This window comes from Triticum aestivum, chromosome 7A (assembly GCF_018294505.1).
Source record: "Triticum aestivum cultivar Chinese Spring chromosome 7A, IWGSC CS RefSeq v2.1, whole genome shotgun sequence".
Lineage (NCBI taxonomy): Eukaryota > Viridiplantae > Streptophyta > Magnoliopsida > Poales > Poaceae > Triticum > Triticum aestivum.
In genome coordinates this window covers 19,908,794-19,919,335 of record NC_057812.1, presented here as the reverse complement: position 1 = coordinate 19,919,335, position 10,542 = coordinate 19,908,794, and the positions used below count along the sequence as shown (strand labels likewise).

At 45.2% G+C, this 10,542-nt stretch overlaps 1 long non-coding RNA gene and 1 pseudogene across 1 annotated transcript; both read right to left on the bottom strand.

Moving 5' to 3' along the window:
• The window catches only part of LOC123152841 (disease resistance protein RGA5-like), a 25,387-nt pseudogene extending 15,786 nt beyond the window's left edge, over positions 1 to 9,601 (bottom strand).
• LOC123151104 (uncharacterized) lies at positions 3,783 to 6,039 on the bottom strand. The gene is made up of 3 exons (XR_006475492.1): positions 5,955 to 6,039; positions 5,019 to 5,096; positions 3,783 to 4,182 (listed from the first exon to the last, which is right to left on the bottom strand). It is a non-coding gene; the product is annotated as an uncharacterized lncRNA (long non-coding RNA).
• Positions 9,602 to 10,542: the final 941 nt, after the last annotated feature.

Genomic DNA, 10,542 nt, shown 5'->3' with positions numbered 1-10,542 from the left:
GCTTCATTGTTTGTCTGAGAAATATGTTTTTATAGGTTCCACTGACTCAAATTCCCAATACATCTCATCCTTATGACCGTCTATGCCGTTCGCCCTACTCACCATTGCTACTCCCCTTCCACACTTTCACGATCTTCTCCCTAGAAACTAAATATGATGCTGCTACGTAGGGGAAGAAGCTAGTTATATATAGGAAGTCAGCGAGTGATGAACGTTGTGTGTGTCCTCGATATCATCATTGCTTCACCAAACACCACATCCAAACTGGCGTGATCATTTAACTCCACCACAAATGGTGTAGTTTTTGACATTTGTAGCACTAATAGCATATCTAAACATGAGCAGTCATACAATGTAATCTCTACTCCTAATGAAGCAGTTGGTAGCCTCGTGCGGTTTATTTTCGTCCCACCACCCATGGTTTTTTGGTACCTCCTCCCACCTTCGCTGGTTTTTTTGTCCCCTCCCTCCACCTCATTGGTTTATTTTCGCGTCACCCTCTCACACAACGAAAGAAATCTGAACAGATCAGAACTTTCCATACTGGCGCAAGTTATTTAGTAATGTAGAATCAATCACAAACAATATCTAAAAATCAAATCTAAATTAATTAACCTTACCTTAAATCACTCAACCACATTAATTAGAAAGAAAATATTTGATTTTCAGAAAAATTGCTCAATCACATTAACCTTACCTTAACTCACGGATGGTAATCAATCTCCAAACAAAGGAAACAATACATAGAGGGAGCAGTAAATAAACTCCCTTTTTTATGACATGTATATGATCTTCTCTTCCCTCTCCGTTGTCGAGCGTTCTTGATTCTCGAGACCGATTTTTGGGCTACGTCACTGGGTCGCGACGGTGCCGGAGGACGAGGACGGCGAGGCCGGGTGCCGCGGCATCGCGTTGGCCGCGGCCGGTGAAGGGGGCGAAGAAGGGCGGCTTCCCACCTCCCATGGTTATTTTCTGTACCTCCTCCCACCTTCGCAAGTTTTTTTCTAAGATTTTTTTGTCCCCTCCCTCCACCTCATTGGTTTATTTTCGCGTCACCCTCTCACACAACGAAAGAAATCTGAACAGATCAGAACTTTCCATACTGACGCAAGTTATTTAGTAATGTAGAATCAATCACGAACAATATCTAAAAATAAAATCTAAATTAATTAACCTTACCTTAAATCACTCAATCACATTAATTAGAAAGCAAATATTTGATTTTCAGAAAAATCGCTCAATCACATTAACCTTACCTTAACTCACAGATGGTAATCAATCTCCAAATAAAGGAAACAATACATAGAGGGAGCAGTAAATAAACTCCCTTTTTTATGACATGTATATGATCTTCTCTTCCCTCTCCGTTGTCGAGCGTTCTTGATTCTCGAGACCGATTTTTGGGCTACGTCACTGGGTCGCGACGGTGCCGGAGGACGAGGACGGCGAGGCCGGGTGCCGCGGCACCGCGTTGGCCGCGGCCGGTGAAGGGGGCGAAGAAGGGCGGCTTCCCACCTCCCATGGTTATTTTTTGTACCTCCTCCCACCTTCGCTGGTTTTTTTCTAAGATTTTTTTTGTCCCCTCCCTCCACCTTATTGGTTTATTTTCGCGTCACCCTCTCACATAACGAAAGAAATCTGAACAGATCAGAACTTTCCATACTGGGGCAAGTTATTTAGTAATGTAGAATCATTCACGAACAATCTCTAAAAATAAAATCTAAATTAATTAACCTTACCTTAAATCACTCAATCACATTAATTAGAAAGCAAATATTTGATTTTCAGATAAATCGCTCAATCACATTAACTTTACCTTAACTCACGGATGGTAATCAATCTCCAAACAAAGAAAACAATACATAGAGGGAGCAGTAAATAAACTCCCTTTCTTATGACATGTATATGATCTTCCCTTCCCTTTTCATTGTCGAGCGTTCTTGGTTCTCGAGACCGATGCTTGGGCTGCATCACTGGGTCGCGACGGTGCCGTAGGACGAGGACGGCGAGGCCGGGTGCCGCGGCACCGCGTTGGCCGCGGCCGGTGAAGGCGGCGAAGAACGGCTTCCCTGGCCCTGGCCGTGGTCGTGGCCCTGGGAGTTGGTGCAATGGAAGCGGCACTTGAAGGACCCGGTGTGAGTGGCCGGCGTGCAGACGCACTTGGAAGCGGGCCCGTGGCCCGCGCCGGATGGTGCCGACGCCGACCCGGGCCACCTCCTCCGCGTATTCTTGGAGATGTGGCTGGCCGATTTACATGAAATTAATTCCCTCAGTTGTGGTGGCAAATATAATACACATAATCCATATTGTTATGCATTAGCGTGTGTGTGTGAAATAAATGGATTATGGTCTCGTACCCAATAAGATGGATGTGTGTGTGTGTGTGTTAGAGAGAGAGAGAGGGAGAGGGGGGAGTGAGGAAGAGGGAGGGAGAGTGTGTGTGTGTGAGAGGATTTGATGGTAAAAAAGGTCGCCAATGTAACTTGATATGTTAGAGAATATTAATATTGAACTCTTTAAGTTGATGTGACCCCGTTGCAACGCACGGGTGTTCTTCTAGTGTTGCTAGCAAACCACATGTATGCACTGCTCATTAAGAATTTGTTTTGATCCGACTGAGTTACTTTTTGTGTGTGCAGTTAATTACCATTTCTGGAATAACAGTTCAAGTAGAATGATCTTAAAAGACTTATCTACATCAAGAGAGATTGAGACTTTTTTTTATGATTTATTACACTTCATAATTTTCTTTTAAGAAGTATTTTACTCATAGGTTGTTGAGTGCTTAAAACAAATGGGTGTCCTCAGTTTTATGCATATTCATGCTAATACTTCACCTACCCGGGCCTTTCGGACACCCGCCTGCTCGGCTGCGCTACCCACACAGAACCTTCTGACTACCTGGGCCTTCTAGCTAGCTGGTTCCTAAGTAGTCGCGAGCAATCTGCCCGAATGCCCTCTTTCCTGTCCTTCCATCCTTCCTTGGCCATTCGGTATAAGGCCGATGTGTGCTTCGTGGCTCACGTCAGCGGCTAACGACATGCCTGACTGACCGTTTCCCTGCTTCATGACATCACACATGCCCTTCTTTGGTCGGCCGGAACAACCCAATGACCGGGTCGATAGAAAGGACGACCACCCCCGCACAATAGATTCGGGCAAATCACGAAGTCCATCTCGTGGGAGTATGAAATAGAATAACGTCATATTAGCCAACTGCAAGGCACTTTCCTGTCATCGACGACCCTGGCCGGCTAGGGCTGCTTCGAGTGCCTGCCTAGCTTCCTATCGTCACGAGTGTTAGGCAGATACACACAGTAAGGCTGAGCAGCCAGGTACAATGAAAGCCATGCACTACCCCAAACGCATTTTTTCCTGACGGCCAAATGCCGTCAGGAATGCATCAAAATCATCAGGAATGAGGGCATACCGTCAGGAATTTCCCGTCAGCAACAGCTTGTCAGGAATAACGCGTGTTCCTGAAGGTAGCCGTCAGGAATGTTTTTCCCGACGGCGTTTCCTGTCGGGGTCCCCATGATCGACCAACTGTGATGCCTGACGGTGGCACCGTCAGGAAATGCCTTCAGGAATCTGTCCGTCAGGAATGCTCTCTGCTTTCCTGAACGTTATTAGGTCGCCTTCAGGAATGAGCACCTCCTAATCGTGAAGGCTGGCTACGTCGGGAAAGTTAAACATGGTAGCACAATGACCCCATCAGGAATGATTATTTAACCCAAGAAATCAAAATAATATTGAATTACTGAAATTCACAGCCAATTGTAGTACAGCTATTAATATTCATGCACAAACAAAGGTCATGTGGCCCAGTTTAAGATGACATCCCATTCATAGCTCACAATATATATCCATTACACAAACCTCCATGTTCACCAGATTTGCGTAATTACCAAAAGCTCAACTTAACACTAGTTATTAGCCAGACCAAAAGACATACTAGAGTCCTAAAATTCCATCAATAGTAGCGATTGACAAATAAAAGGGTCCGCATATAGTTACCAATACAAGCACTAACTAGAACTATGGCATTCCTAAATGATTTTCATGTGTTGGAGCAGAACCATGATCATCCATTTGAGTACCAGCATCAACATGCCTTTCATCATGTGAAGAATCTGTCATTGGAGTACCACCATCCTCTTGGGCTTGGGGTGTTTCATTCATCTGCAAAGTGTTAATGCAACAGATTTCAGCATAGTGAAGTAAAACAACGAACACACACTAAAGCAGAACTTGCACATTTTACAAGTATTAGAACAGTCTATTAATAAAGCAGGAGCAACTGATTGCCATAGATTGATTTTCCTAATCTTCACTACATGCAATTGTATTAGGTGATATATTCTGTCTATCCCATCTGTTTTGTGAAACATGAAAAAGAAAGAGTATTCTCACTTTATACGCTAGTCAAGTGCACGGTCAGTAGCTAAAAGTACATGAGTAACAGATGTAAACGAGCCAAAAGCCCAAGTTATCTTTCTGAGATCAGATAAAAAATGTGAAAGATAAGAAGTGCAGCAACATCTTGTGTAATATGAAAAATGCTAACTAGTATAGTGATCATTAGATCTATGTTTTTAAGGCGACGCCTTACCGCCTTAGGGAGGGGGGGCGCTTTGGTGCCTAGGCGACGCCTAGGCGGGCGCTTTGGACGCCTAGGCGCCCAAAGCGGTCGATTTTCCAAAGCGGAGGGGGAGCGCTTCGACGCCTAGGCGTCGCCTTAAGGACGCTTTAAAAACATAGCATTAGATCAAATAGAGAGTGAAGTTGTGGTCAGAAGCTTGCACCTATTCAAGCAATTCAGATCTACTGCACAATTTGACATGCAAGAGATTATGTAGCTTCAGTGTCTAATTTAGAACTCGGAGTACATGGAAATGAAACCGCAAGTATAGTCTAAAATTGAACAAGGCCAGTCAATGTTATTATCATAGAACATGATATTTGTGATTAGAACAGGCTCAAGTTTGTTGCATAGAGGGGTTGAGTGGCGTACATACCAGATCACCGACATCCATCAGCTCATCTTGGTAGGCAAGAAGATCTTCGGGTACTTCCCATCCCAGCTTGCCATAAAACTATCACAAATTATAAGTATTTATAGAGACAACGGGTTAGATCCATAGCAAACTGATCACAACTATATACAAGATTACTAAATAAAGAAAAAATCAGCATAATTTATGTACAAAACAAAATGGCAAACTGAAAACAGATTTGAAAACTAAATAAACATCAATTATGTAGAAAATGAAACTCCAAGCAGATTTGAAAATAATTGCAATCCTAAATAGCAACAGATAAGAGTACAACATATATTTTCTTATAAGTCTGCTTAGCATTCAGATAAACTCTTCGTTGTGACTTTATTGTCAACAACCGTGCTATGGCAGACATAGTTGAGTGGCTTGTATTTTCATGCACCAACTCTTTTACATCATCAATCATTCTATAGAAAGCTTGGGCTGAAGCTATTGGTTGTTGTTCAATTGGGGGGGCACGCGCAGCTAGATCATTCAACATAGTGTCCATCCGATCAGCCTCTGCAGCATCTACATAGTCTGTAATTTCAACATGCTCTTCACCATGCGCAGTCCAAACAGTATAATTCCGCTTGAAACCAAAATGACACAGATCTAACTCTACATCATCCCTGTTATTGCTCTCATAGTTTCGATATTTAACACAATGACACTTAATCTTTCAATTCTGGACTACACTTGGCATAGAGAAGGCAAATCTACGAATTCTTATGTCTTATTATACCACTCATCAGTTGATTTACTATGAGTCCAACCACTATACATCCACTCACGTTCCGCCATTCAATAATATTGTTATTGCACAATTTGGAATATATAACAGTTAATGATCTAACATGGCAATGAAGAAATTACATAAACAAGTATAGAGCCGTGGAAGAGTGGACATTGGACCTGTCAATGGAGAGGGCTGCGGTGCAACACTATCACTCCTCAAACTTGGCCTTCGTAGAAGTACACCGTCCTGATTTTGCCTTCTGTACATAGACATATGGGAACTACTATCAATTCCTTTGCACTGGAATCATAAAACAAATTATTTAAAACTGAATCATATACTAATCACAGTCTCCAGTGATGCTGGAGCCAATCTTTTCAAAAGAACAACAAAAAAATAGCATCTTTTGCCTCAAGAAAAGTGTCAAATACTAAACAATGACCACTGCATGCTGCTACTAGTGAACTCTGCTGTTACTAAACATGAAAGGTCTACAAGCTGTTACCTTTTTTGGTCGGTTTGCAGGGGCTGGACTAGAAGGGAAACAGAGGGCGAGGCAGTGAGTCAGATCTGGAAGACGAGGACGCGCCAGTCGATCCGGAGGCGCTGGAGTGGCTGGACGACGAGGGGGACTGTTGGACGTCGATGGGGCGGCGCTGGAAGCGCCGGTCGATGCGGATCAAAGCAGTGTTGTACTGTGAATCTGCGAGGGGCGCCGTACTTCGGGTCTGCGAGGGGCGCCAGTCGTCGGGGATGAAGGCGCCGCTGGAATGGCTGGAGGGCGCACGAGGGGTGGCTGGACGTCGAAGGGGCTGCGTTGGCCGGCGAGAGAGGCGATTGATTGGATGGCGATGGGGCGACGGGGCGGCGGTCGATGAGGGGAGATGGCGCTGGAGGAGTGGGGGCAACAGCGGTGTGGGGTCAACCGCCGGCAGTGGGGTGCGGCGACACCGGACGGGAGGCGGCGACCATGGGGGGTTGGGAGGAGGGGGCGGCGGCCATGAGGGGTTTGGAGGAGGGGCGGCGCGATGCAAAACAGGGGATGGGGACGCGTAGGAGTTTGTTTTAGGTGGTGTTTGGTTCTCTAGTCCTAGGAGTTTTTCTAGTCCCAACTAAAAAGTCTCTAGTCCTTAAAAAAGTCTCTTACTATTTGTTTTCATAGACTGAAAAGTCTCTAGTCCTTTCCTAGAGGTTATTAAATGACCACGTTGCCCCTAGTATATAGAAAAATAACAATCAAACAACACTATGGGATGGCGGGCCAATAGGTGCATGAAAGGGCATTGTTGGAAAAGTCTCAAAAAGTCCCAAAAAGACTCTCCTTGAGAGTCTTCTTCATTTAGTCCCAAATGACTAGTTTAGTCCCTAAAAAGTCCCTCCCATTTGGTAAAAAAGTCTCTAAAAGGGATTTTTTCTAGTCCCTACACAAAAAAGTCCCTGAAAACAAACACCCCCTTAGGGATTTTGACCAGTCGTTCCTGACGTTGGGCCGATCCACGTCAGCGATAGGGGCACAACCGGCGCGAAAACTAATCCCGGGCGGAAAAATCGCGCGCCATCCTTGCTCATAGCCAAAATTCGCGTAAATCGCGCGCCCTGCTCGCTCCTAGCCACGTTCCTGAAGGCGGTGTACCGTCACGTACGTGCGGAAGATATTATTCCCGACGTGGATCGGCTCCCTTCACGACTATGGGCCACGTTTCTGAAGGCTTCTGGTATTCCTGAAGGTTAATATGCGGCCCTTCAGGATTGACTCGGCCCATTCGCCTCGGTACCCAATTCACGTCAGGAACGTCGCACGTTCCTGAAGGAGAGCTCGCAACCTTCAGGAATCTTCTAAACCGTCATGAAAAAGTCTGTTTGGGGTAGTGATGCAACACTATGGTGAAGCTCGTGGACTACAATGCCATACAGCTCGATCAGTCGCGTCTAGGTTCCTTCTGCCCACGAGCTCGCATCCCATCATGGGAGGAAACTCGCTTGTGAGGGAGAAGACAACATCACCCGTCTCATTCAACCCGACCTTGGCACGAGCAAGAGGTTACAGCCGGATCTGCTCAATCCTCGCCGTCGCGAGCCCTGTCCAACCACAACCTAAAGGTAAGTGAACTATCTGAGGTCCTATGTCGTTGCTTGGCTATTTAATGTCGCTGGCCAATTTATCCGGTCTCTACGATGCCAGACCCGGCAATGCGATCAGGCACATCCTATTTGTTTCGCCTTCCCCAGACACTCTTATCCCAGACTCGGCACGACTTGCCCCGGGCTGGAAACCGTGGCAGGGTAGGCCATGGATGTGCAACGTGTGGATTTGCCGTCGGGCCACAACTTTCAACCTGGTGCATGATGTGCCATGTCGTTTACCCAGCTCATCTAGCCCCGGAAAATAGTTCATTAGTTCTTTACCCAATGGCACAATGACGCGGCTGGCCAGCGAAAGAAGGGCATGGGCAATGATCAATATTATTTGTCTTTGGTAAATATCACCTGCACACCATTCACAATAAACATCCTTCCCTTGATAAAGTTGGTTCGGCGTGCCTATTGCCTACACGGCTCTGCATGGGTTGTGCACTTGTGCTAGACTCCAATTTCTTTTGAATACAGTACAGACGCAAGCGTTCATATACATGCGCATACACTCACCTATGAACGCACACACGCACACTGTATCCCTATGAGCACATCATCCTAGGATTTTACTAAGCCACCGTAGCGCCTCGTAGTCGACGGGAACGTCTTCTCCCATTGAACGCGCGTCGCCAGTAATCCTAAAATAAATCCAAAATAAATGCGAGCACCAGGCTGAACCCTGACGAGCCGGGGATACCACTGTCCTCCTAACTATCCAACCAAACATGAGTGGACAAACTCAACCCAGACCCGAACAAACCAAGTAGCCTCCTAATGTCCTCCCAACAGGCAACCGATATCACATCAAACATGGTCAGACCCAGACCGGAAAGCAACAACACCACCCGGCAACAAAGCAGTAGACGTGCCCAGCATAATTCAAACCAACGCACACAAAAAGCCAAACAAAGAACAACATTTAACTCACAATCATTAAAGGATTGTACACCCCCAAGTTCGTAGAGTAAACCACGGAAAAAATTTATAATGTCTGGCTTTTGAGATATCGGCACAAAAGCATAACTGTCAAAGTCGCCCTTGAGCCTATCATATACCACGTTGGCAAGTGTAGTTTTATGTAGACCTCCAAATCCCACAATCGATGCCACCTTCAACTGCTTCTCCCTGTCTATGAGCCAACAAAAATTGCAGGGTGTCTATGATCCAATTGATAAGCTCATTGTTGATCCTTCCATACCAACATGGTTAGCTACATTTTCATATCGTGTCGCAACTCGTGGGTCAATGGCTACATCACTTGACGCTGGAATATCAAGTTTGTACCTTTGGTGCCGTGCACTTGTCTCAAGCACAAGTTACTTGATCTCATTGATCCGTCCAGCAATTTGGTGGTGGGCTCTCAACTTTTTAACGAGTCGCACAGTCTTCCTTCCAAAACCATCGGTTTCACTTTTTGCCCCAACACAGCACATGAAGTCATCGATGATTTCCTCAATGCCACATGACATCTCCCTTACTTGGTCTCTCCACCCTTTGGTTTGCTTGTCTAGCTCGTCCAAATCTGAAAGTCTCTCAAGGGCATCCTTCATGCTGGTAAGATCCTCACTGAAGAACTTACCTCCTTCCGCAAGTTTATGAGCTTGGTGAACTTGTCCCCCATGAGGATGGCCAGCATACCCAGGAGTTGTCTCATCACTCCAGTAGAAGCACTCACCATTAATCCGGCCATCTATTACTGATCAACCTTTTACCTTGGGGCCCAGTTAGGCTTGTAAGGTCCTGTAATGTGGGCATTACATACGTCAGAGCTTCCGAGTTAGATAGAATGTTGGAATGGAAGAATATAAGAACATAAAAAGTAAATTGTTTAGATACTAATTCTACTGCTCATTCAGTAGAGAGCATTCTTTCCTATGATTTCGCCGCAAAAATGTAGGGAGGAAAAACTGAGGTTATAGAGAGACATGTACCTGAAAGTCGGAGATTGTGCTTGGAGTCGACCGAAAAATCTTCACTTTGCAGCCATTATCAAAGCACGCAGCCCACTGCATTCAGCCTGAGGCCATGCACCAGCCTCGTTGAATTCCGCTTGAGTGCGTGCAGATCTCTATCCCTCCACCAAAAAAAATCTTGCAAATGTGTGCAACAATGTAGATTAGTTTTTTAGTACATATTGGCTACTGAGAGGGGTTAGTAGTGACAATGGAACCGTAGCAATGTACCCTAGAGGGTTGACTAGATCATGTTGACGCGCGTTGCCGCGCCCGCCCAATTTAAAGATCTGTGGAAGAGCTTAACCGAAGACCACTTGTTTCTGATTCACCATTTCTTCCAAAAATGCAACGAATTGACCACACATCAATATGACAAAAAATTGTCTTGCGCCAGAAGAATTTCAAGGGCTCTGTACCATAGTGTCACCACGTGCATTTGGTTCAGTGGGTAACCATGACTATCCATCTGCATTGCATGATTTTATTTAGAGTTAACGATGAAAGATTTTAGGTTGCACTTGGAGATCTTTATCTTCTAACTTGGTTTGTCATAACTGTCACAAACAATTTCTTGACAAAAATTCCATGTAATGATCCTACTGAATAAATGAGAAGAAATTAATAATGTGAGTGTTCAAACCTGCAGGTTTCATCAAGATAGCCAAAAGAAGATCCA